Here is a 26,613-nt window from a genome sequence, read left to right on the forward strand (position 1 = left end):
TAAAAAAAAAAAAACCCGCAAAAGATTAAAAAACAAAAAAGCAGGAGTGCCCGTCATGGCTCAGGGGAAATGAATCTGACTAGCATCCATGAGGACGCAGGTTCAATCCCTGGCCTTGCTCATTGGGTTAAAGATCCGGCATTGCCGTGAGCTGTGGTGAAGGTCGCAGACGCGGCTGGGATCTGGCCTTGCTGTGGCTCTGGCGTAGGCCAATGGCTACAGCTCCAATTCAACCTCTAGCCTGGGAACTTCCATATGCCTCTGGTGTGGCCCTAAAAAAGATCAAAACAAAACAAAACAAAACAACCCACTGAATCCCAGGCCGGTGGCCTGTCTGCTTTGGTATTTATTTCTATGTTGCCCTCTAGAAAGGGGAACAGGAAAAGGCTCCAGCCCTCCCCCGTCCCCCCACAACCCCAGGCCCCAAGGGCCCGAGCGGGGTTAGCAGACCAGGCCTCTCACGTCCGGGAACTCAGCCCTACCCCAGCCAAACTCCATGTCCGCCCAAGCCCACAGCGCTTCCCACGGTCACAGCGTACCCCCCCCCCCCCCCCCGCCAACCAGGCATCCTCATGGTGCCAGGCCCTGGACAAAGGATGCAGGGTCACAGCCTCTGCCACCCATGCACAGGCAACACCTCAGTTTCCATAGCTTCACTTTACAGATGGGTAAACTGAGGCTTCCAGAGGTGTTTGTGGTGCAGCGCCACGATTCCTACTCACATTCACTGGAATTGAAAGCTTATCATCCCGCCATCTGCCCCCTCTTCCCTCCTGCCCGGGGCCTCGCTCCTACCCTCCAGCTGGACTCCCTCCTCTGTCCCTGTGCTGTCCCCTCCAGGCTGTGTCCTCGTTCCTCAAAGTCCTGTGCACAGATTCAAGAAGGCTGCCCTTGCCCCCTGACGCCAAGGCCTCTGCTTGTGCCTGCACCCTGCACCCTTCTTCTCCAGGCTCTGTACCCTCTCAGCTCCTCCAGGGGGCTTTCGCTAGTGCACCCCTCCTGTGCCCCACAGCCTCTGGGGACATCTCTGGGAAGACCTCCCTGCCAGCCAGAGCCACTTGGGAGAAGGGACTGGTGTTTCCAAAGCTGGGGGGTTCCCAAGGTTGGAAGCCCTGGAGCTGAGTCCAGTGAGCCTGTGTCAGGGACCGGCAAGAGGACATTCTGGGAGTTCCTGCTGTGGCTCAGGGGGTTACAAACCTAACGGGTGTCCATGAGGATGCGGGTTCGATCCCTGGCCTCAATCAGTGGGTTAAAGATCCCACATTGCTGTGGCTGTGGCCGGCAGCTACAGCTCCGATTTGATCCTTAGCCTGGAAACTTCCATATGCCATGAGTGCAGCCTGAAAAAAAAAAAAAAAAAAAAAAAAGGACATCCTGGCATGCAGGGTAGAGGCCAGAGACTCTTCCAGCTGGAAGATTCTGGGATCCTCACATCTGCCCAGCACTCTGCCACCTAACTCAGGCCTGGTGTCTCACTGGGGCTGCCGCAGGCCCAGGGCTCAGTAAAAGTTGACTCAGTGGACACGCCGTAAGGGGTCAACATCCAGCACTGCCTTGGCACGTGTGTGTGCTCTGAAGGATCTGCTGGCTGGATGGCAAGTGAAGCATCTAACAGCATCTCACTGCCCCGTGATGACTCATAGTGGGCACCTGATGAACCTTCGTTAAAGGCGTGAATGCTTGAATGAATGAATGAACGCATATGTGAATTAATGAGTCAAAGAACAATACCCACGATGAGTTTCAGGCCGACAGTTGGGGCTGCAATGACAAAGTACCAGTCCTGGGGATTGATCCAACGATTTATTTCCTTACAGTTCTGGCGGCTGGAAGTCCAAGATCAAGGGGAGGGCAGGGCCGGTTTTCCCCAGGTCTCCCTCCTTGGTGGGAGAGGCCGTCTTCTCCCTCCGTCCTCACGCGGCCGTCCCTCTCTGTGTCTGTGTCCTGACTGCGTCTTCTTTTATTTGGCTGCACCCAAGGCATATGGAAGTTCTGGGGCCACGGCTCGAATTGGAGCTGCAACTGTGACCTGCACTACAGCCAGATCCTTAACCCACTGGACCAGGTCGGGGACTGAACTCACATCTCCACAGGGATCTGAGCTGCTGCAGGGAATGGCTGATCTCTTCTTATAAGGGCACCAGTCAGATTGGATTGGGCCCTTGCAATGGCTTCATTTTACCTTAATCACCCCTTTGGAGGCCTCCTCTCCAAACTGTCACATTCTGAGATACTGGGAGTTAAGACTACAATGCATGAGTTTTGAGGGGTCACAGTTCAGCTCACAAGAGCCTCTGATTAGTAAGTCACAGTGGCTGAAGGTGCCTGAGATCTGCAGGAAGAGATGCCTGGGGACTCCGGCCCCCCTTCCTTCACGTGACCTTCCACCCCTGAGCCCCGAAGCTCCCCTCCACGTGTTCACGTCCGTGTGCACGTGTGTGGCGTTGGCAGTGGCCGGGACTCTGTGCAGCCTGCAGAGATCCCATTTCCATCCTGTCTTCAGCCTTGGTGGCTGGTCCCTTGAATCTAACTCCCCCTGAAGTGCCAGGCCCAGGACCGCCAGGCAGCAAACGGGCTTTTCCAGCCCCCCAAGCCGGGGGCCCGGTGAGGTCCCCTCCTGACCCGAGGACGTGAGTGGTCTCAGGCCTTGCAGGTAGGGCTGTGAGCTTGGGGTCATGTCTGTGGGTCTGTAAGGGAGGCGGTCCCTCTGTCCACCCCTGGCGCCTCTGCCTCAGACACCTTTGTTCTTCTGTTCTTTGGCGGGGGGGTGGGATTTCGCTGTCTAGGTAGACCATCTGGACACAGCGAGGGCTGGTGAGACCTGTGTACTTGGCAGGGAGATCCAAGGTCAGCCTGGCCCTGGGTTTGTCAGCCAAGGTCAAGGACCGACTTCAGCAGGCTGGGAGGGCTGGGCGCGTGAGGTCATCTCTCAGCTGTCCTGGGCTTTGCTGGGGCGGTGGCCAGAGCCTGTTGGGACTTGAGAGCATAGGGCAGCAGCCCAGACATGGACCGTGAACCCCCTACTGCAGGCTCTGTTGGGGAGACCCCCGGTCTTCTGGGGGCCCGTGAGAATGGTGCTGAGCAGGAATAATGACTTAGCTTGTCATGGCTGCCGTAATCTGTGCTTTGCTCAGCGCACGATATTTTTGGATTAGGTGCTGAATATGAAAAAAAGGAATTGAAGCATCTTAGATTGGATTACTACTGATTTCAGCCATCTCGTAGGCTTTGCCAGCTGAATATATATATAGGATAAAGGAAGAGGACAGGAATGTATTTGTTTAAAATTAAATTGCGGTTCTTATTATAAAACACGGCTTATAAATTTCTTCTGTCTGATTTTGTAAAATGTAATATGGATAAAATGGATTACTGTAGATTTTATATTCAGTTAAATATCCATATTAAGTAGTCCCAATATGTACTGATTGATTGATTTCTTTTTTCACAATCTATGTCCTGAACAGCACCTATTATGAAGCTTAAATAGGTAGACAGAGCTAACCACTCAGCCATGTCTTTTCCCTGAGACACAGATTCAGAAGTAATATTATTACACAACTGCTTTATCCAGGAAATTTCATTTCTCTTTGAATAAACCTAGAATTTCACTTCGAACGACCTCTTGAGAAGCAGTGAAATATGAGGGAGAAAGGGAAACTGCAGGAACTAACTAGGCACATCCATGGATTCCAGTTTGGACAAACTCCCCTGAGCAAGGTAAGCACATTTTTGTGCAGCAAAAGTTCACAGAAAATGTGGGGGACTTGGGTTGCTCCAGGGCACAAAAAGGCCATCCATGGTCACATCTTTGCACTTGGACAGCTGTGCTGCCTTCTGAAAAGAAGCCATTTTCTTCCACGGTATTTAAAAAAAATAAACGTTAATTTGAGAGTTGCTTTAGATTACAGAACAGTTGCAAGGGCCACACAGAGTTCCTGTTCCCGTATGATTCCGTTTTCCAGCGCTTAACATCTTTTTTTTTAAAAAAATAGATTTTATTGGCGTATGGGTGACTTGCAATTTGTGTTAAGTTTCAGGTGTAGAGAAAAGTGAGTTGGCCATACATATACGTATGTCCATTCTTTGTCAGATTCTTTCCCCATATAAGCTATCACAGAGTATTGAATAGATTTTCCAGAGCTATAGCTACAGGTTCTTTTTTCTTTGTTTCCTTTTCTGGCCACCTCTCGGCATATGGAGTTCCTGGGCCAAGGATCAGATATGAACTGCAATTGCTACCTATGCCACAGCTGCAGTGATGCTGAATGGATTTTGTATATAGCCGACAGCATTTAACGTTTTACCATGCAATGCTCCATGGTCACAACTAAAGAGTCACTATTGGGGCATCTTTTTTTTTTTTGCTTTTTTGGGCTGCACCCTCAGCATATGGAGTTTCCCAGGCTAGGGGTCTAATCAGAGCTACAGTTGCTGGCCACAGCTGCAGCTGCAGCAATGCCAGATGCAAGCCGCATCTGAAACCTAACCACAGCTCATGGCAACGCGGGATCCTTAACCCACTGAGCGAGGCCAGGGATCGAACCTGCAACCTCATGGTTCCTACTCAGGTTCTTTTCAGGTGCACCGTGATGGGAACTCCAGGACATCCTTTTAACTCAGGTCAGCGGCTTATTCAGAATCCACGTCTTTGCCCCTGCTGTCCTTTCTCTGCCACGGGACCCCATCCAGATCGCTGGCATCTCTTCATCGTCTCCCCAGGCTCCAGCGCTGTGAGTTCCTCAGAGTTCCTGAGCTTTTGCCGACCTGGACAGTTTTGAGGAGCCCTGGGCAGTGTTTTGCAGGATGTCCGTCCGCTGGAACACGACTGATGTTTGCTCACAGTGAGGCTGGAGCTCCCGGTGACTGAGAGGAGGGAAGGTACTTCTGACTCTAGAGGAGGCGACCTCCAAGCACATGCTTTTCACTCCTCAGATGTCACCCGTGGAGGACCTGAGGCTGAGCGACAGAGTGAGGGGCATTTGTCTTTGAGGGATGTTGGCATCTATCTGCTCCCAGCATCCCTCTGCCTGGACCTTCTTTCAGGTCCGCTCCTGGTCTGCCTACATCGTGCTCATTTCTCCTCTGCTCGTTTGAAGAAGCCATGTGACTTCTAAAGACAGACCTTCCAGGGACTTCCAGAGCATCTTGGGTTTCCTCTGCCAGGGTTATCTGCTGCTTTACATCTGCACTACCCCCCGTGGACTGTAAGCTACGGGCTGGTAGCAAGGTTTCGATTTCTTAGAGCACAAGCATTATAGCTCCGAATGAATGAATGAATGAATGAACCAGTTGTGTAGGAGCCAGGACTCCACCTGCCTAGCTGGGATCCGCCAGCCCGTGAACTCTTTGACCCTGGGCTGCTCCATGGGTCTAATAATTCCGGGGCCCACCTGGCCAACGCGGGGAGGTCCCAGAGGTGCACGGGGCCTCGGGCTCGCCTAGAACACGCCGCATTGTTAGGGCGGCCAGGCCAGGGGACCGGCCGTCCCGGGCGCGGCGGCGGCGATTGCCCGCGTCGCCTCGAGGGGCCCTGCGGCGGGCGCGGCCGCGAGCCAGGAGGACGGGCCCGCCCGCTCGCTGCTCGCGCTGCTCGGCGCCCTGCCTGCTGCGGCCATCGCCCCGCGGGACCGCGCCGCCGCTCGCCCAGGTACTGGAGGGGGGCACGCGCCGCCAACCTCTTTGTTTCGGGCCCGGCGCCGGGGCCTGCGCCCTGGGCGCGGCGGGCAGGGGGCTCGGGGCGCGCGGGGACCTGAGCTGGGGGCGAGCGGGGGAAGAGATCCCCGCCAGGGTCCGGGAAGCCGGGAGCGCGGCGCAGGGACGGAGGCGGGTGGACGCGGCTGGGGCGTGGGCGGGCTCAGCCAGGGTCCGGGACCTGGGCAGGGGACGGGGGCGCGGGGACGCGGCTGGCGCGCGCGGGCTCGGCCAGGACCCGGGGACAGGGGCGCAGGGGCGCGGAGACTCCGCTGGGGCCCGGGCCGACGCGCTCAAGGGCCCGCGGGTCCGGGGCGCCCTGGTCGGCGGGCGCGAGCCGGAGCGGCACCGTGGCGGCGGCGCCCGGGTGGACTTCGCTCCTGGGACGCGTCTCGAGAGTCCCGGGCGGAGAGCCGAGCTGAGAGCTGCAGACGGGAAGGCTCGGGATCCTTCTCCCGCTCTTTGCAAGCGGGCTTTCCGGTGCGTCTCTCTTTTCCTTTGCCTGAGTTGGGCGGGAGGCGGGGGTCCCCGGGCCGGCTTCCTTCCTCACTGCTGAAGGAGCGGGGACCCGGCGGGGGGCGGCCGGGGCCGGGGCCACCTGTGGCACGTGCCTGCTGGCACGCCCGCGCTGTCGCTGACAAGCAGGAAGAGGGAGGGTCCGGGGCCCGGTGGGCGCCGCCAGGGTCTGATAGGTGAGCCGGGGGGTCCTCTGCTAAAGTGATTTGAAAACTCTGTGTGGCGGGAAGGGGCTGAAGATCGCCACTGGAATTCTTGAGACGGCGCAGCCGGGTGACCCGTGTTCTCCAAGGAGGTTGAAACAGAAAAGCCCAAAGAGTGTGGGGCCCGCAGAGACCTCTGTTGAGGGAGGTCACTGCCCACTTAGAAGCCCCCGAGACCCCGAGGGTGTCCCTGTCCTTCCCACACTTTGATCTTCCGGCAGAGCTCTCCCTCCTTTTTCCCTTTTTGTGATGTGAGTGCAGGACTGAAATAAATAGACTGAGGGTGCGGAGGTGAAAAGTCTCATCGCAGCTGCGTGCAGAGTCCCCAGGACCATCCATGCTGGCGTTTTGATATATTCGGTCTGTGCATTTGATTCTTTTTGAAGTGCTTTCGTTCGTACTTTGCCTTTCGAAAGAGATTTGTGTGTCTTCACGATTCTTCCCTCTTGAGAGCCTAGGAGGTTGTATTTGCAAATCACTCAACACGTATTAAGAAAGGCATTTCTGTGCAGAGGCCTGGAGGGGTCCAGGAGTCGCTGCAGCTGGAGGGTGGAGGGGACAAGGCCAGCCGGTGGAGAACCAGGGGACCTCTGCCCAGGGAGCTGACTGTGGGAACTGGCAGGAGGCCAGACTCCTGACCTCAAAGACAAAGTAATAGTAGTCTTACTTGGTCATATTACAAAGTCATAGTGACCCTGGAGACAGAGTAATAGCATGGTTGTAGCAAGTGTTTTCTTGAGTATTTGCTTGTGCTAAATGCTTTGCATGCTTTCACCCGAATAACAACCTTTGGAGGGAGCTGGGATTATTGCTCCGTTTTACAGATGTGCAAACTGAGCGGCAGAGCAAGGCTAAGTACCTTGCCCAAGGTGAGGAAACGCGGTGGTGGTGCAGCCCAGGATTTGGCCAGGACAGTGAGGTTCCAGGGCCCTGAATTTGCTGCTGCTTGTCTGACTGTCAAGTGGTTGCACGTCCTGACGGCACATTCCTCAGCCGAGGTGCCAAAGTTAGCAGCGGCTGCTGCGGCAGAAGAGTTATTCCTTTGCAAACCAGCAAGAAGACAGAAAAAGTAGCCTCAGGGCAGCACTGCCTGCTCCGGGATGCAAATTGACTTGGCCTTTACAAAGTGTAGCTTTGGCACCTATTGGATTCATATGGAGCTATTTGCAAATGTGAGCCTGGGAGCTAAGGGTCACGGGGTCAAAGTATGTTCCTGGGCTGCAGGAGATATTGCTGAGGGGATAAAAATGGTCAGGGAAGCAGGCAAAAGGCCAGAAAAGTGCAGGGAAAGGCCTAGAGGGGAAGATTTCTGACACCGCCCCCCTCCCCCGGGGGGTGGGGGGGGAAGGCGGGCGGTGGCCGTTTGCACCCAAGGCCCAGTTGACCAGTGAGTACGTTTGTTCAAGTGCAAAGCAGTTGGGGGCTGGGTCAGAACCGGTCTTCCCCACCCCTGCTCTCCGCGCCTGCGCCTGCGGTGGCTGTCCCTTCTCTGGGGTCAGTGGGTGTTCCTTCGCTGGGGTCAGCCTGCCCTTAACCACCACCAGGTTGGGGAGAGCCTTTTGTATCCCCTCCCCCCAAAACTCCTCTGAGAGGAAGTGCTAGATGTTTCTGCAAGAGAAGCAGCCAGCCTCCAGCAGGCAGAGGTTACTCTTGCATCCCGGCCCCGAGACCCCGAGGGGACCCGGCCACCAGCATCCGCTTTCTCCGCTTTCTCTTGTGCCTGGGTTTGAAGGGTTTGAAGGGTTTGCTGGCATCGGACACTGGGGTGGGGGGCTCGGAAGTTCCCAGACCCTGGACCCCAGGCGCTTTCCTGTAGGACCCGGTTAAGCATCAGATAGTCATCCGTGACCAAGAGCTGGCCCAGCCTGCAACCCCCAGCCCGCCGCCCTGCCCGGGTCCTTGCAGTTATATCTCTGTTGATCCAGCATGAGGGGTCTGGCTGGTTGGTGAGTCAAATAAGCGTTTTGTTAACTCAGAGCTACGGCACGTTCCTGGCTGTTGGCAGAAGTGTTCAAAGCCGTCCCTGTCATCGCCGTCCAGGTTCTGGGCCCCGTTCTAGCAGCTGAAATGGTTACTTCTGTTCACCCTCACCCCTAAGCAAAGGGGGTGAGAGGGTGCCGTGGCCTGATCGTCCCGGGGTTGTGCACGTGGAGCTGATCCTTAAACCCCGACCTTCCGACGGTCTGACGGTGACGATGTGTTTTTCCATGGTTGCTAATTCGCTGCTTTTAAATCATTTAAGATGTTAAAAATCCCCTCAGTCAACTTGCTGCTGGATGTGAGTTGACCTCTCTTAGGTTCTGAAAATGTTTGGAATCTTCTAGCGCGTTGAGGCCTCGGGACCGGCTGATCTGCCCCGCCGTGCCTGTGAGTGAGCTCAGGGCGCGAACGCTTATGTCCCCGATGTTTGTCCTTTTCCCGTAAAAGCAGAAAAAACGAGAATCCCCAGATTTCTGCAACGTGCTCTTTGCGCCGTGCCTGTGTCAGGAATGTGTTTGGTGAAGCCCCCTCACGTTGGCGTGGGTCAGCCGGGATCCCCCACGTCTGCCCGCCACGTCTGTCATGAGCCGGGCTCTCCTGCGAGGACATCTCTCTCCTGCTCTGTGTGCACTCTGGGTCCCCACTGTGCGCCTGGCCCCTGGGGCAGGCGACTGGCTGTCTCCTGCCTGCTGTACCCAGACCTCGCCACCCCTTCCTTGCTGGGCACTGCCTCTGCAAGATAGGAGGGAGGAGGCCAGGGAAGGGGAGGATGACTGCTACCTGGGGACACTGCTAGGCGTCATCGGAACGCCCTGCTGTGTCGCTGAGGGCACGATGGTCGTTGTGATGGCCACAGGACATTTTCAGAGATTTCTGTTATTTTTTTTTTTAAGAATGCAGTGATCTGGTATTAATATGTTTTGTCCCGAATGGGCTAATTTAATGAGAAATTTATGTTTAAGGCATCTGCATCAGCCATCAGGAGAATTCTCTCTGATGGGGCGTTTCCTGATTGTGCCCGGGAGGTACTCCCCAGAGCCACCAGCTTTGGGAGACCAAGCTTTGCTCGCAGGCCCGTGCCTGGGCAGGAAGCCCTGGGCCAGCATCGCCCTGCTCCCAGCCTGGTAACCTTGTCGGATGAACACTTCTTTTGGTGGCAAGGTTACCCCCGTGCCGCCCTGTGCCCCCCTGGAGGTGGGGTGCTTGTTCTCCGGATCAGATCTCTTACCACTCAACCTTGCAGCATAAGATTTTTGTCCCTGTTTTCTGGAATGGGCATTGAGACTCAGCTTAAGTCGCTTGCCTGTGTCAGGGGGCTGTTTGGATCCCGGGTCTGTCTGGGGACGGAGCTGTGCCCAGCTCTCACCCACAGAAGGAGAGTGGCCCCCTTGGTCACAGGGACCCAAGCCCATGACTGGATGGGGTGGTGCGGTGCTGGCAGGTTCCCAGACCGGAAGCCAGGTCCCTCCGCAATGCTGGAACTTCTTCCCAAGATCAGGGGTCTTGCCCCCGCCACCCCCCTTGAGTGCCCGCCATCCACAGCTAGCTGGAGCTCCGGCCACAGCTGCTTCCTTGGACTTGAGGCCTTCACTCCCTTCCTTCCTCCTTCAGCTCTAATTATGGCACGTGGCGAGCTGCCTGCCTTCCTCTTTCTCTGCTCCTTGGGAGATGATGGTGGCGCGTGGTACACCCGGCTCCGTTTCGGAGATTGAGAAACACCTGTAGGAACCCTGATGCCAGTTGGTGCCCCTCCCGGCCAGCTCGCGAGACCCTCCTTTCATTTCATCTCCGGGCAGCAGCAGGGCGTGACCTGGTACCTCTGGAGTGTAGGTTTTCGGAAACCAGGGATGGACAAGGCAAGACCCGCCCTGAGGTTTTCAAGACCCAGGAGTGAGATGGTTGCATCCCAGTGGGAGAGAGCCAGGCTCTCGAGAAGGGGCAGAGGCCAAGGCTTCCGGTGCAGCCGGGAGAGGAAGCTGTGCCCTGGGCACACAGGAGGGCTCAGGAATCTGCGTCCCCCCCCCCCCGCCCCCCGTTAGTTACCCTGGAACACAGCTGCTCTGTGTTGCATCTCACTGGCAGTGGAGGCTTACAGGACGCGGGGGAGCGGCCCACATCTGGCCGTGCATGTCGCCCCGGGGCCAGGCTGGGCCATTAACTGGGGCGTCTGCGTTCTGTACACATTCCTTCCCGACGGGCCGCGGGAACAAAAGGGTCCCATTGACTCCGTGCTGCCCTTCTCCTCCGCTCCTAATCCATCACCTTTCTCCCAGCCTTCCTGAGCGCTCACCCCTCGCCCCTGGTGATTTTGGCCACACATCAAAGGTACGGCGCAGGCAGCGCGCTGGGAGGAAGGAGCCGGGCTCTGACCACCGCAGACCTGGGGTAAAGGCGCCCTTTGTCCTGCGACTGCCTTCTCGGCTGGCTCCCCACCTGCAGCCTGGGGACATCGCTGCCCTCCCTGGGACTCCCCCAGCGCTGTCTGGCTGTGGGGTTGCCCGCCTGGCCCTGGCGGTCCCTTCTGCCGGCTCTGGTCCTACTGAATTTTCATAGCCCCGGGGTCTCCCACCCACCGAAGCATCACTTCCCCATTCTTGGCGGCTTTATCTGATGCCCCCTGGGCGCAAGCCTTTGTGATAACAGGAGGCGGTGGTGGGGGCCCAGGAGCTGGCTGATGATCTTGGACAGGTGTGTTTCCAGTTTATCTTCTCTGGAAAGATCTGAAGCGGACACGCACCTCTGCTGGGCTGAGGGCTGAGTAAGGCGCTCAGCTGGTTAGGCACGTGATTTTCAGGGGTGAGGGGATGTGTCGCTTGGGGCTGGGAGAAGATTCCGGGTAATGGACGTATCTTTACTTCCTAAGTGACTTTTAGGCTTTCTTTCTTCCTTTCAACCTTCCTTCCTTTCTTGCTTTTACTTGTCTGGAAAACTATTTCTCTTTTAATTTTTCTTTTATTAAAGTGAAGTTGATTTGCAATTTCTGCCGTACAGAAAGGTAACAGCGTACACACACACACACACACACACACACACTCACACACGTATTATTTTCCATCAAGGTCTCTCCTAGGAGACTGGATGTAGTTTCCTGTGCTATATACAGTAGGATTTTGTTACCTTGACTCTTTTTCTACGAAATAATTTTTGTCTTAAATGCTTGCTGGAAAAGAGAGAGAAATGTTAAGAATGCAGGAAAAATGTCCTAATATTACCAGTCGGGGATAATGTTTTCACTCGAATGCTGTGTACATTCTGTGCGTTTGAGGTTTACTGAGTTGAGATCCTATGTATGTATTATTTTAGCCACTGTGTGGCCATAGAAGCATTTCCCCGCCTGCCACTCACTCTGCATACACACGAGTGTTGATGCCAGGGCAGTGCCAGGATGTGGACGTGCCATGATGCGCGTGATGCCCATTTGTCCTCTGGTCACACACAGCCTGTGTGCATCCTTGCACGGCCCTGGTTGGGCAAGATCCTGACCAGTCATAGTCTTGGAAGGACTTCTAAGGTTCGAGGTCAAAGAATACAAACTATTTTGATTGTGGTAAAATACCCATAAGCATTGTCAAGTGTATCGTTCGGTGGCATATTAGTACATTCCTATTGGGAAACCGTCACCACCGCCGTCCTAACACAGAACAGTTTTCATCTTGCAAAACAAACTCTGCCCCATTAAACACTAACTCCTCATTCCTCCTCCCCTCCCCCACCCCCGCCCCCACACCTCCGGCCTCTGTCACCCACCATTTTACTTTCTGTTTCTGTGGATTTGACTACTCTAGGTGCCTTATGGAAGAGGAATTGCACTGTATTTGTTTTTTCGTTTTTTCGTTTTTTTTTTTTTTTTTTTTTTTTTTGCCTTCTAGGACTGCACCTGCGGCATATGAAAGTTCCCAGGCTTAGGGGGTTGAATCGGAGCTATCGCTGCCAGCCTACACTGCAGCCATAGCAACTCAGCATCCGAGCCACATCTGTGACCTACACCACAGTGCACAGCAACACCAGATCCTCGACCCACTGAGTGAGGCCAGGGATCAAACCCGCAACCTCATGGATACTAGTCCCATACATTTCCTCTGCACCACAACGGGAACTCCCCGTATTTGTTTTTTTGTGACTGGCTTTTATTTCACTTAACGTCATGTCCTCAGAGTCCATCCATGTTGTAGGATGTGCCACAATTTCCTTCCCCCTTCATTTTTTCTCTATTGGCCGCCCTGGTGACATATGGAAGTTCCTGGGCCAGGGACTGAATCTGAGCCACAGCTGTGACCTGTGCCACAATGCCAGATCATTAACCCACTGTAGCGGGCCGGGGATTGAACCCAAACCTCCGAAGCAACCCTCAGTGCTGCAGAGACGATGCCAGATCCTTAAACTGCTGTGCCACAGTGGGAACTCCAGAGTCTCCTTCCTTTTTAAGGCTGACCCATGCTCTGTTGTGCATACAGACCACATTTTGTTGATCCGTTCAGCCTCCAGCGGACTCTTGAGTTGCCCCCATCTTTTGGCTTTTGTGAGTTAAGCTGCCCTGGACACGAGGGGGCATGTATCTGTTTGGGTCTCTGCTCTCACTTCTTTGGCCTGTGTCCCCAGCAGGGACCACAAGTTCTCGGAAGTCCCTGGAGGTGTTCTGCTGGGTTGCAGTTGAGAAACAGCGAGCAGGCTGGCTGAATCGTCCTGGTGCTCTCACCCAGCGTCCGCGAATTCCTGGCCGGGTTGGCGCCCGCTGGGGAAAAGCAGGCCTGCAGGGAAAGGAAGCAGGAGACTTCTCACCAAGCTCTTTTGACAGATTGTGTAAACTCAGTGATTAATGGAATGAGAAAGCAGGAAGAATGTCTTTCATTTAAAAAAAAAAAAAAAAAGAGCCTTTGGGGTTGCTGGGTTTTATTTTCAATTAAAAGGGTCTGATTCTGTTTCTGGAGAATGGTTTTAATTTGGATAAATGGTTCAGTCTGGGACCTGCATGCCAGAACCTATGATGTATGTATGAGTGCAGTTCTGCAGGGTTTCCTCGGGAACAGCGCAGACCCGGGCCCTGCGCCGTCGGGCCTCCGTGAGGTGGGTGCACGTGGCTGTGCCTCGGAGCGGGGGCAGCTCTCCCGTCGGTAAGCGGAGCCTCTGGGGCCCAAGGCCCAAGGCCGCTGGTTAATTTTTATCCTCTGAGAATGTGTTCACAATCTCAGGTCAGGAATGCCAACCAGGAGGCCCTGCCCCTGGTGCCAGAACACGTTGGACCAGAATTGCTGGCATCTTTTCCAATGTGGGCATTTGCAGCATTGGTTGGGCCCGGAGGATTTGAGTGGGGTGGGTGTCCTTACCTTGTCCCCAGTTTATGGAGGCTCCCTGGGTTCAGGTCCTGGGCCCTGGGCTCTCCAGGGTGGCCTGGTGGGGCTTCTTTAGAAGGAGCTGCTGGGCTGAAGGAGGCGAGAGAGTAAATCCTGGGCTCTTGGCAGGTCAGTGAGGGTGGAGGCCTGGAACTGCCTGGTGTGTTCCTGGAGCAGGGCAGGGATTGAGGGAGGCGGAGGAATAAGCAGACACAGGGGGAGTTCCCATTGTTAAGAACCTGACATAGTCTCCATGAGGATGTGGGTTCGATCCCTGGCCTAGCCCAGTGGGTTAAGGATCTGGTGTTGCTCTGGCTGTGGTGTAGGCCGGCAGCTTCAGCTCTGATTTGACCCTGAACATGGGAACTTCCATATGCTGCAGGCGCAGCCCTAAAAAGAAAAAAGAGAAAAAAGAAGAAGAAATGGGCATTCCAGTCTTTAAACTGGGAACGCTGTGTCCAAGCCTTAGCCTTCCACACCAGTGGGGGTCGAGGGTCTGCCTTGAGTACTGGCCACCTCAGGGGCCCATGGGAGCCTGGGTGGGCGCAGGGAGTCAGCGCAGGAATGTTCCTGAGTGCGGCCTGCAAAGGCAGCCCCAGTTGCTGGACCAAGTGGTTGGAGCATTATGGAGCCTGCTGGTTTCTGATTTGGGGTGTAGCCTGTGGGAACATGGGTACAGCCCCAGGCCTGGCAGGGACAGAGCCCTTTCACCCAGGCTGCTCGTCCTGCTCCAAGGGGCCCAGTTTTCTTTCCTGTGCTCTGGGGCCTCTGGGCCACTGTGGGTGGAGGTGGCATGGCCCTCACCAGGCTGTGTCTTTACAAAGGCTCGGGGCGGGCCGGCACCCTGTGGCCTGCTGGGTGCTGATGGGATTCTGGGCACTGGAGCTGCTGTGATGCTGACCTTGGCTCTGGGAGTTTTTGTGACCTAGAATCTTGGCTCCTGTCCAGCTCGAACGTGTTGGGGCTGAAAGCTCTGCAACTAATAACGTTGCGGTGGGGTCCAGACAGGCTCAGCTTTCAGGTTTCATTGCCAAGATGGCTGGGCAAACGGGCTGTAGCTGATGAAGACTCTTGGCCAATGGTGATGTTTCTTGCCTGCTCTCCCGTGACCCCTGGGTCTACTGCCTGCCTGCCTTTGGCCTCCGACGTGCTCTGTCCATCAGACCCAAGTGCCCTTCAGAACGTCAGCTTCTCTGTGTCCCATGGGGCTGCTGGAAGCGGGGCGGTCCTGCCTGTTTAGCCTGGGGCTGAGGCAGAAAGGGAGCGAGCGTGCTCTGCAGTCACCGCCGTGGCCTGTGTCCTGCCTCTCCCTGTGGCCCTGGGACCGTCACCTTGCTCCTCTGAAATGTTGCTGAACACGGGGTTGGAAGGAAGGGCCTCCCTGGGTTGTTGGGGGGAGCGTGAGGACCTCTCGTATTGAGGTCCTCTGGAATACACACTCGGTTCTTGTTAGGGCTGCACCTGCAGCATATGGAAGTTCTTGAGCTATAGGGGTCGAATTGGAGCTGCAACTGCTGGCCTACACCGCAGCCACAGCAGTACCGGATCCAAGATGTATCTGCAACTTACACCGCAGCTTGTGGCAACACCAGATCCTAAATCCATTGAGCAAGTCCAGGGATCAAACCTGCATTCTCACGGACACTATATCGGGTTCTTAACCCACTGAGCCACAAGGGGAACTCCCATTCCTTTTCTTTTGTCTTTAATCAGCCTTTTGAGGAGCTGAATCCAGGGAAGACTTTTCTGTCCTGCTACCCCACCTCCCTGAGACACACCTCCTGGGAGGGTGTGGGGTCCCTGAGCTCTCACGCAGGCCGGTGTCCTCTGGGTGGAACCCTGGCAGTCAGAGGCCCGTGCCACCCTTCCTGACGCCCAGTTAGCATGTCCTGCATCTTCTCATGTCCTCTGGGATGGGGCTATTCCATTTGTCTCTCTCCTTACTAAAATCCCAGCTCTTCCAAGGACGAGAACCAAGGCTTCCTTTATCTTCATGATAAGGGCTTTGAAAGGAGCTCAGAGATGCGTGACCTTGGGCAAGGCCACCCTCCCGGCGCCTCCCTTCTCTAAGGCTTCACCGAGGGAGGAGACAGTTGAAGCTGGTTCTTTTCTGGAAGAGAAGGAGGCACTGGCAAGTTTTCGCAGGGTTTCATTCATTTTTTCAGGGTCACCATTTCTTTCTTTCTTGGAGTGTCGCTTTGCAGGGGCTCCATGACCTTCCAGAGGGTCCTACCGCTTCCCTCCAGACCTGAGACCCTAGCCCGCTAGTCTTTTCTTGGAAGACAGCCACCCAAGTGCGTGGAAGATGCCTGCTCGGAAGCCGTGGGGGCTCCCTGGCAAGAGCTGGGAATACAAAGCCGCTCCTTTACCATCCTGGTAGCACAAAAGAATATTCAGTTTGGACAGAGTGTTTTGGGGGGTTCCTTGAAATGCACGCTGTAAAATGGCAAGAATTATCGCCTTTGTGTCCCTCTCAGAAAGGATTCCAGTCTCGCTACAGCCCCGCGGGCCATGTGTAATCTCTTGTCTGATATTTAAACGAGAGTTTTGTTCTTATAAAAATGTTGGGCATCCGTCGGACTCCTGCTGGGAAAAGGGTTGGCTTGTGCCCTTAGATGCTTTTGGCCCAGGCTGCCCAGATCACGTTCGCAAATGCTTTCTGTGGGACTGAATGCGTTTTGAGAAACGGCTACATTTTGCAGAGAGGTTTGGCTGTGCCGTGCGGTACCCTTGCTGCCTGGAGGCACGTACCTCGCAGGCAGCGCGGGCGGGAGGGGTGGTGGCAGGTGTGTGCTGTTTACCAGCCACGCGCTGTCTTCACTGTGCGTCCATCTGTCCTGCCTCAAAGTGGTGGCGTCGGGTCTTGGTCCGGGCTCACCCGGGACCCCCATCACCTTCCTCCGTCTCCGTGACACTGCTCTCTCCCCAGCCTGGTAAATGAGAGGCGGTGGGGCTTCGGCGCATAAACCCGGGGGTTGCTTGGAATAAAAGCTGCACCCCGCCCCCTTGCCCCAGGTGGGGAGATGGTGGGGGGGGCTGACATTAATTATTGACTGTGCGAGGCCCTGTCAGAGGTGACGCCTTTGTTCCTGCTCTCCCTCCCTCCCTCCCTGCTCCCAGCAGCTGACATTTATTGAGTGCCAACTGTATCCTGGACAGGATGCATCTTCACAGTCTGAAGAAGCAGGGCTCTGGCTCGACTGCGTCTCAGCTTGTATGCAGCGCAACAGCCTCGCCGGGTCCTGAGGACCCTGGGCTGGGGGTCCTGGGACCGAGGGGTTAGGGGTGAGTCCTGAGGACCCCAGGACTGGGGGGTCCTGAGGACCATGGGATTGGGAGCGGATCGTAAGGACCATGGGGCTAGTGGGTCCTGGGACCACGGGGTTAAGGGGGGGTCCTGAGGACCCCAGGATTGGAGGGTCCTATGGAACACGGGGTGGGGGATGGGTCCTGAGGACCATGGGCTTGGCGGGGAGTCCTAAGGCCGATGGGGCTGATGGGTCCTGAGGAACACACGATTTGGGAAGGTCCTGAAGATGGCGGGGTCAGAGCCGGGATCCCCCCATCGCAGCCCTGGTCATATTCATCTCTAGTTACTTCCGACCATCTCATTCTGAATTCTCACCGTCATTTTGAGACCGAGGCCGCATCGGCCGGAGGCTCCCTGTCTGGGGGCCCAGGGGGCCTCTGGCTCCCGCGTGGAAGGCTTTTGTGCCGTCGTTTGGGACGCTGGGAACTTGATGTTGGCTGGATCTGTGCTTTAATGTGAAAGGAGGAGGAAACTGCAGAGGACGACACAGCGCTGGATGCTTATGGAACTGAAAAGATTTTTTCGTCCCACTTTCTTGGGGGAAATGTTTACAGTTTCTGGAGACTAGTAGTATGAACACTTGTCCACCCTTCACCTAGAAGTGCCTTTTTTGGGGCCAATTGGTCACATTAGCTTCATCTTTAGTCACGTCATCTGAGAGGCTGTGCGCATCTCGAACTTCACCCGCAAGTGCCTGTGTTTCCTGAGAACAGAAACTGACACCCCTCAACCCGAAGGCCCTGGTCCCGTCGGCTTACGGCCCGTCCTTCCTCAGCTATTCACTGTTAGCCCCCGAAGTGCTATCGTGCCGTCCTTAATCTGCTAGCTGTCCCGTCGTGGTTCACGTGTGACACCGGCTGACTCTGCCCTTCTGTGCTCCGAAACTGGCAGTGGGCCTCCTGCTTGCTTTATTTCATGTTATTCTTTTTCATGACTTTTTTTTTTTGGAAGACTTTTTTTTATCAAAATTTTAATTTTGAGATAATCTTCAGGCAGTCGTGAGCAATGAGACAGAGCGCTCCTGTGTACCTTGACCCCGTGTCTTCCTATGAAGACATCTTCAAAAACGGTAGGACCGCAGCACAACCGGGATGATGACAGCGATAGGATCAGGGTAGAGAACATTCCATTCCCCCAAGGGTCCCTCTCGTGGCCCCGTACGTCCCCCCCCACTTCCCACCCACCTGCGCCCGAACGTCGCTCCGGCGGCCACGCATCTTCCTGTCTGCGGCCGTGTCGTTTTGAAGAGCGTTGCTTAAACGGGACTGTACAGTATGTAGGCATCTTGGGGCCGGTGTCTTTAATCCTCCAGCGATCCATCCAGGTTTTCTCTGTATCAGTCGTTCTTTCCGTTTCATCGCCGAGTCCTGCTCCACGGTGTGGAGGGACCCCAGCTCATTCGCTCACTGAGGGCCGTCTCTGCTAAGTGTGTCTCCAGTCCTCGAGCGTGTATGTCTCCCCAGTTGTTTAGACCTTTGGTTTCGTCCATGAGTGTCGTGTAGATTTCAGCATCTAAGTCCTATGTAAGCGTTGTTAGAGTCACACCCAAGTAATTCATTTTTTTTGAACAATTACAAATGGTACTGTTATGTTTCATTCTGGCCTCCGTGTGTTCATTGCTAGTACATGGAAATACAGATTTTTTTTTTTTTTTTGGCCTCTTAGGGGCGCATCTGTGGCATATGGAAGTTTCCCAGGCTAGGGGTCAAACCGGAGCTACAGATGCCGGCCTTCACCACAGCCATCGAAACGCAGGATCCTCAAACCACTGAGTGAGGCCAGGGATTGAACCTGCGTTCTCATGGATACTAGTAGGGTTTGTTACCCCTGAACCATGATGGGAGCTCCCCACATCCTGTTGACTTTTGCATGTTTATGTTGTCTCCTGTGATCACTTATAAATTCTAGGAGTTTTATTTTGTAGATTTCCTGGCCTTGTCTATGCTGACAATCCTGTCTTCTGAAAATAGGGGCCGTTTTATTTCTGAAAATAGGGGCCATTGCATGTGGACTTTCTGAAGAGCCCAGGGCAGTTTCCTCCTAGCACATCCCGCAGTCTGGCTTGTCTGAGTCTTGTCATCACCTTTGGGATCACGCGTGTAGGTGTAAGGTGGAGTAGTCTGCCCACCTTACATCAGGAGGTGCCCAGAGCTAGAGCCTTTGTCCTTTTTTGGCACTGGTGGCAAATGGAGGTTCCCAGGTTAGGGGTTGAATCGGAGCTGTAGCCTCCAGCCTACACCACAGCTACAGCAACGCAGGATCCGAGCCACATCCGAGACCTACACCACAGCTCACAGCAACGCTGGCTCCTTAACCCACTGAGCAAGGCCAGGGATCGAACCTGCATCCTCCTGGATACTAGTTGGGTTCGTTAACCACTGAGCCACGACGGGAACGTCCAGAGCTAGAGCCTTTGGCCCCTGGCTGGGCTCTCCCACCCCTGATGGCAGCTTGGGGCGTAACTGGCCACGGATGAATTGTCTTCGGGCACTGATAGAGTTGGCCGACCCTGACACCTACCTTCCTGTGCAAAGTATTGATAAAGTGACCCGACTTGAACCCATCAACGCTGTCTTCCTATTCATCTTTGGGTGAATCTAGAAGTCCGTTCTCCACACACAGCCTGAGAGACTGACGCCTGTTCCGCAGGCAGTTAGGAGTCCCCCTGGAAAGACACAGCGTCTCCATGCTGTCCACACAGCCGATGGGACCATTTTACCCAGTGGCCCACTTTAGCACCAGGCGGGCCACCGGCTTACGGGATGTGGTTGTTCAAGCATCTCTCCTATATCCACCGTTGATCAAATAATTCTAATTCCATTTCTTGGAGTCTCTTTATATAATTGGACGTGGTGCCGGAGATAATCTTGGCAGAATCTCATTGAGGGAAAGTGGGCTGCATTCCATTTCCGAGGCCATCGTCGTGAGCTGGGCTCAGCTCTGAGCATTGTCCCATTGGCAGCGAGGGCACACAAGGGGTGTTTGCCATCATGGCTGAAGCGGAGAAATACCCACCTGTTGAACTGCGATGCTTTGGGCCCCGGTGCCTTGTTGGCCTGGAGCTGCCGCCTGGCATGACTTCTGCAGGCCGCTCTGGTTTGGCATGGGTGACTGCGCCTGCTGTCCACTGTGACACAGACCACCTCAAACTTAGTGATTGAAAGCACCAAGACCCCTGGTGGATGGGGGGGCAGACCAGGCTTTCCCTCTGAATCCTTGCTCGGTGTGCCCTGTGGGCGCGAGCGCCGTCTGTTTCACTGTTTGGCCTCTTGCTGATACCAGCGGAGCACAGCCCCTCAGCAGTGGCACAGCCCCTCCCTGTGACCTCCGGCCTTGCGTGGGAGCACGTGCTCCAGCCCCGGGACCACGTCGTCATCCATTGTCCCTCTAGAAAGCACCGAGTGGCCGTGAAAGGCCTCCAAGGAGCCAGGCCTCACCTTGTCCTCTCCCAACTCCTCCTGTGTCTGCTCCCGGCCCTGCCTTACTGCGGCTTCATCTTCCTGAGACGAGCAGGGGGCCCCGATGTGCTGTTGGCCAATGTCCTAGGTCAGGGTTTGCTTCTCAGACGACCAGGGGTTAGACTGCGTGCTCAGCAGCACTTCCGAGGTGGGGTCCTGGGAGTAGAAGGCCGAGCGATGAGGCCGAGTTGCCACTGGGTCTCACGGCCCCTGGACCCCTTGCTTCGTGGCCGTACCGACTCCGGCTGTCAGTTGATGTGCCTCTGAGCAGGTGCCCAGCTGTGAGGACAGATGCAGAGCCCGGAAGATGCTCCAGGACTGGGTAGTGGCCACCTTCTTCCAGAAGTAAGAAGGTGTGGCTGGAGGATGTAGAAGAGCTGCCGTGTGACCCCGGCTCCGTGGATTTGCCTCTCGGGAGGGTCCGTCTGCTCATTCGTGAGCTGGGAGAGGAGCCCGTGATGTTTGTGAAGACAACTGGTTCACGGGGACCTCACCGTAAAGAGACCAAACCTGGAACCAGGGTGGCTCCGCAGAGGGCTGGTCCTCTGTCTGGTGCCCGCAGTCTTCCTGGCCTTGGTGTGGGAGTGTGGTGCTCGCGTGTTGCCGTCCCGGGTGGACACCTGTGGGGAAGCCCATGGGCGCCCAGGACGTCTGGCCTTTTAGCCTCTGACATGTGTGCTTGTTAACAGTCATCGTGGGAAGCTCCAAATCCGTGTTGCGAACCCGCAGAATTTTAACTTCTTTTCCTGGCGTCATGTCTTTCCCGATTCCCCAGATGCTTCTAAAAGCATGCAGAAGTACACATATACACCTATATATGCATTCAAAAATATATTCAAAATGTATTTTAAAAGAAATATATGACAGAGAGAAGATAAAATGTTGAGAAGCCAGAGTTCCCGTCGTGGCGCAGTGGTTAACGAATCCGACTAGGAACCACGAGGTTTCGGGTTCGATCCCTGGCCTCGCTCAGTGGGTTCAGGATCCGGCATTGCCGTGAGCTGTGGTGTAGGTTGCAGACACGGCTCGGATCCCATGTTGCTGTGGCTCTGGCGTAGAATGGCGGCTGCAGCTCCGATTTAAACCCTAGCCTGGGAACCTCCATATGCCGCGGGTGTGGCCCTAGAAAAGACAAAAATAAATAAATAAATAAGTAAATAAAAGGATTTGAGAAGGCTGTGAAGCCCATGAACAGCCAGTGCTTCGTTGGTCCAGGGGCTCCGTCCACACACAGACTCGTGGTGTAGCCCTGCTCCCACCAGCGAGTTAGAAGAGAGAGGCTGAGTGAGCAGCTGTCCTCTCGGGGACAAGGAAGGGTCCCCAAGGCCCCGCTGGACTTAGATGCTTAGATCCTGGGGTGGTAAACAGTCAGTCAGTGGAGAACTTTTTAAAATTTCTCAGAGCCTTCCCGTCACCCCCTGCGAAGGGTCGGGGGTGTGTGTGGAGAGGTGAGAGGAGGTGAGAAATTGTGACTTTTATAGATTTTGTGAAGTTTGGCTTTGAGAGTCCCAGCCCCTCTGCGCAGGTCCTTGGTGAGTCCCGAAGCAGGGCTCAGCCGTCACCAAGGAAACTGCGACGTGCGTCTACAGTGGGGCTTCCCATTTGCCACGTGGGCTCAGTTTCCTATTTACCTGAGGCCTTCGAGGGACAGGAGGGATTGTCCCCTGGTCCCCAGCTCTCACAGGGCTTTTCCTGCACCTTGGGCTCTGGTTGGGAGCCGGGCACGTTAGGGAGTGAGAGGCTGGGGAACCCCTGTGTCGGCCCCCTGGGAAAGAGCTGCCTACTTGGCCCCAGCCCTGCTCGGTGACCTGGCCAAGGAGCGGGTCACGGAGGTGGTGTGATGATTTGGTGATGTCACATTGGGTGGCCGAGGGTGTCCATGTGCCTGCAGTTCACAGGAGGGGGCAGGGGGTTGGGGGGTGCGCTATGGAGTGTTGGAGCCCCAAGGCCAGCTCTTGCAGTCCTGGGGGGGTGCGTCCAGGCTGGGGTTCTTGTGGGGGGCCGTGGTTGGCCTTGGGCGTTGTGAGACCTTCAAGCTGAATGTGACGTTGGGTGTGTGGGCTCTGGCTTCCGGGCGTTTGTAGCTTCATCAGATAATCAGGAGTGCATGATCCCCCCAGACATGAAGACTGCGTCGGTGTGACAGAGCCGGCTGGGGCTCGGGCTCCAGGGTTGGCTGTCAGGCACCTGCTGCCTGGCACCACCTCATTCTTCTTTTTTGCTTTTTAGGGCCACACTCATGGCATATGGATGTTCCCGGGCTAGGGCTCGAATAGGAGCTACAGCTGCCAGCCTACACCACAGCCACAGCAACTCAGGGTCCGAGCTGCATTTGCAACTTACATCACAGCTCACAGCAACTTGGGATCCCTGACCCAGTGAGCAAGGCCAGGGATCGAACCCACCTACTAGTTGGGATACTAACTAGTTGTACTAACTAGTTGGGATACTAACTAGTTGGGGTACTAACTAGTTGTACTAACTAGTTGGGATACTAACTAGTTGGGATACTGGTTAGGTTCGTTTCTGCTGCGCCACAGTGGGAACGCTCTGGCACCTCTTCATTCTTGTCCTGTCCGCCTTAGCAAGGGCGTCGGCCCCTTTTTCTTCCCACCTTATCAGCCCAAGCCTCAATTTCCCCAACTATAAAATGGGGCCGCTGTGACTACTGCTAGGTCTCCTTATTCACAGGAGCAGCCCACAGAGCTGCCGTGATGCTGCGGGGAAGGGGCTAGAGCTTGAGCTCTGGGCAGACCGGAGGCTGTGGGTTAGGGCTTCCTTCCCTGGGATAAATCTTTTATTGTGGATATTTTCAAACATTTCCCAAAGCAGAAGGAACATAACCCAACAGCCAGGTTTAACATTTATTACGATTTTGCTTTCTGCCTGCCGCCACCTCCTCTCCCTGTGATAACGGCCTCAATGATCTCGAAGGCAGGGTGTCTCTTCCCCTGCGCTTTGGTGTGTACACACTCGGATTAACTTTGGAAAATTTATAGCACATATACCATAATCATTTCCAATTCTAAGGAATTTGAGAAAGTTTCAGCTCAACATCTCAGAATTAAGGACCACATGCAGAGCCAAGATTAAAGAAGCTACGGTCTACCTTCAAAATGCATGCAGATGGTGATACTGCACGTGTCCGAAGGCGCAGACACTTTGCTTACCTAATGGTGACAGTATTTCTTTGGCATCACCCCCCCATTGGCAATACTGTGTTTAAATTTCCTTGACTGCTTCAAAATGACTTTTCCAGCAGGTGTGTTAGAATCAGAATCGTAGTAAGGCCCCCTCCAGCCTCCCTTTTCTTTTTTTAATCAAAAAATTAAACAAATTAAAGTATAATTAATTTACAATACGGCATAGTTCCACAGCAAAATGATTCGTTTATACATGTATTTTTTTTGGATTATTTTCCATGGTAGGTTATTAGAAGACAATTGACTATTATTCCCTGTGTTATATAGTAAGTCCTTGTTGCTTGTCTGTTTTATATACAGTGGTATATATCTGTTAATTCCATACTCTGAATTTATCCCCCCCTCCCTTTCCTCTTGGACAACCATAATTTTATGGCATCTCTCCCAAATCCTTTCTCATCTGTCCACTCGGCAGCTCCCTTTTCTCTGGCTGAAGACGCTGGGTGGAGGGGGAGCAGAGCGATCAGGTACGGAGCAGCCTTCAGAGTCCATGGGGTACGGTGTTAAGGGTGGGTCAGGGGTCAGGTGGGCCAGGTCCAGGGTCATGCCCTTGACCTTGACAGAGGCCAGGCCAGGAGAGCAGGAAGGCTGTTCTCTCTTATGGGGTGGGTCACCCTGGTTCCAAAGAGAAGGTCAGCTCCTCGTGCTGCCTCCCAGCGGGCAGGAGGTCTGTAAGTCCGCCTTGACCCTGCCTCTGGGTCTCCATTCTCGGTGCTTCCACCTCCCTCCGCCCCTCATTATACAAATCTGAGCATTTGTCCCCAGTGTCTTCTGTTTACTTAAGGATGCGCTCACTCAGCATGGCCCTTGAGTGAAGTAAGCAGCCCGCCTGAGTGGAAGCTGCACATTTGCTTCCCCTTGGGGAGTGGTTTTGGTTTCTGGGAGGTTTCGGTTGGTTTTCCCATGCCCCGGTCCTTGGACTGGTTCCCGGAGGTCCTGCAGAGCCCCTCCTGCCCAGTAAGGAGGCTGTCTGGTGCCACAGCTGGGCACAGAGGGGACCCTTGGATGGGCATTGAGGGGTGGAGATGGTTGGGACCAAGAGTGAGGTCAGTGCCTTTGTACTGGTCGCCTTCCTGTCCCATTCCTGCCCAGCAGGGCTGGGTTGATTCTCTCCCAATTTTTTAGGGAGGAAACACAATTGAATGTTGCAAACAGGTGAAGCAAAGTTGGGCGTCAGCCCTGTGTCCTTAGAGGGAAAACTCGGAGCCCTTTCCCGGCCCCACACACCACGTGGCTGTAACAGGACACGCGGCCCGTCAGGCTCTTTGAAATCTGGGCTTAGGGACACTTGTGAGGAAGGTGGGGCAGCAGAGCCTGGGGGCCCCTGGGAGCGAGGGTGTGAGACTCCGCGGAGTACCTAGGCAGCCTGAAAGGAGGGCCACAGACGGGCTCTGCATCTGGCCTTAGGCTAAGAAAAGAAGAGAAAACAGTGTGAGCAGAGGAAGCCTTCCTGGCGGAGATTACCTGGAGGTGGCCCAGCCTCTTTGATCTTTGTGCCCCGGGCTTGCTGCAGCTTGCTGCCATCAGGACAGCAAATTCCCTTTCCCCTTTTATGTTGGGAACCCACACGGGGCCCTGAAATTGGAAGCGCTTCTTCCCTCTTGCTTGTAGGAAGTCTTGCCCTGTCTGCAGGGGAGGACTTGCTGGGGCCTCGTTGATGGGGGTGGGGGTGGGGAGCGGCCCCGGGGCTCAGGACCTACTGCCAGACTGATGGGAGAGGTCCTAGGGGCCTGCTCACTGCCCACCTCCTGAAACAGGGCATCCTTCCAGTTCGTAGCTATCTCTGGAAATTTCATGTGTTTGAACGGTGGGGGCCACCCCATAGTGCATGCTTCATGACGTTTTGGACAGAGTAATTCTTTGATGGAGGGTTTGCCAGGAATGGCACAGCATCCCTGCCTCCTTCCAGTAAACCTTAGTGACCACCCCCGTGGGGGCGACAATGGAAAGAAAAAAGATGCCTTATATTTCTTTTGGGGGGGGTGCATGCACAGCACATGGAAGCTTTCGGGCCAGGGGTCGAATCCGAACTATAGCTGCCGGCATACGCCACAGCCACAGCCACGCTGGATCTGAGCCAAGTCTGCGACCTACACCACAGCTCATGGTAATGCTGGATCCCTGACGCACTGAGTGAAGCCAGGGATGGAACCCGCATCCTCATGGATACCAGTCGGATTCGTTTCTGCCCTGCCACAATGAGAACTGATGGCTTCATGTTTCTAAATGCCCCTAACATCACCCTAGTGATTCGTGGCAAGGGAAATCGCTCAGGACTTAAAAATGACCTAGGATGAAAAAAAAAATTACTGTTCAAGTTGTCAGGTATTAAAAAAAAAAAAAAAACCCAAAAATCTTTCAGTTCCTTTTATATGTATGTTTTACCAAGTTGCTGGTTAAAATATATTTCTTACTGTGTGTTGCTGTCAAAAATATTTGAAAAACGTAATAGAAACCAACAGGGGCTTTTTGGTCATTATACCTTGTGCATTTTTTTTTCCTTTTTTTTCTGTATTTGAAAGATGAGAAGAACTCTTTGGAAAGCAGAGGGTGGAGGATTGGGTTAAAAGAAGAAGCGTTTGGGTGAAAAGGTCCTTCTATGAGCATGACACAGGCAGGTGAAGGTGGCCCCTGTTTATCAAGGGCCTTTTGATGGTGGCATTTGCACCGTTGGAGGTGCTTGTATGCGGATACGAAGCCCACCGAATAAGAAGCGAAAGAAGTTTCTCAATGACTGGAGCCCATGGTTGGCTCAAGTTTGGCTCTGATTGGTGGACGAGCCCATTGTTGGCATAAGTGCTTCTCTGATTGGTGGACGAGCCCGTGGTTGGTTCAGGTGTGGCTCTGATTGGTGGATGTTCTCCGGAGGGCCTAAGGCTCTGAGTCAGGGGCTCCACCATGGCTTTTCTTCCTGCTCTG

General features: G+C 54.7%; 1 protein-coding gene across 4 annotated transcripts in view; it reads left to right on the top strand.

Annotated features, from left to right (window-relative positions):
• TNS3 (tensin 3) overlaps positions 5,521-26,613 on the top strand; it is a 231,497-nt gene continuing 210,404 nt past the window's right edge. Inside the window, exon 1 of one of the 4 annotated variants that reach the window (XM_021079356.1) lies at positions 5,521-5,650. The gene's annotated coding sequence lies outside the window, so the exon portion shown is untranslated. Of the gene's footprint in view, positions 5,651-5,880; positions 6,175-26,613 lie in introns of those variants that run through there. The other 3 variants (XM_021079358.1, XM_021079357.1, XM_021079354.1) reach the window with 3 other exon arrangements.

Source organism: Sus scrofa, chromosome 18 (assembly GCF_000003025.6).
Source record: "Sus scrofa isolate TJ Tabasco breed Duroc chromosome 18, Sscrofa11.1, whole genome shotgun sequence".
NCBI lineage: Eukaryota > Metazoa > Chordata > Mammalia > Artiodactyla > Suidae > Sus > Sus scrofa.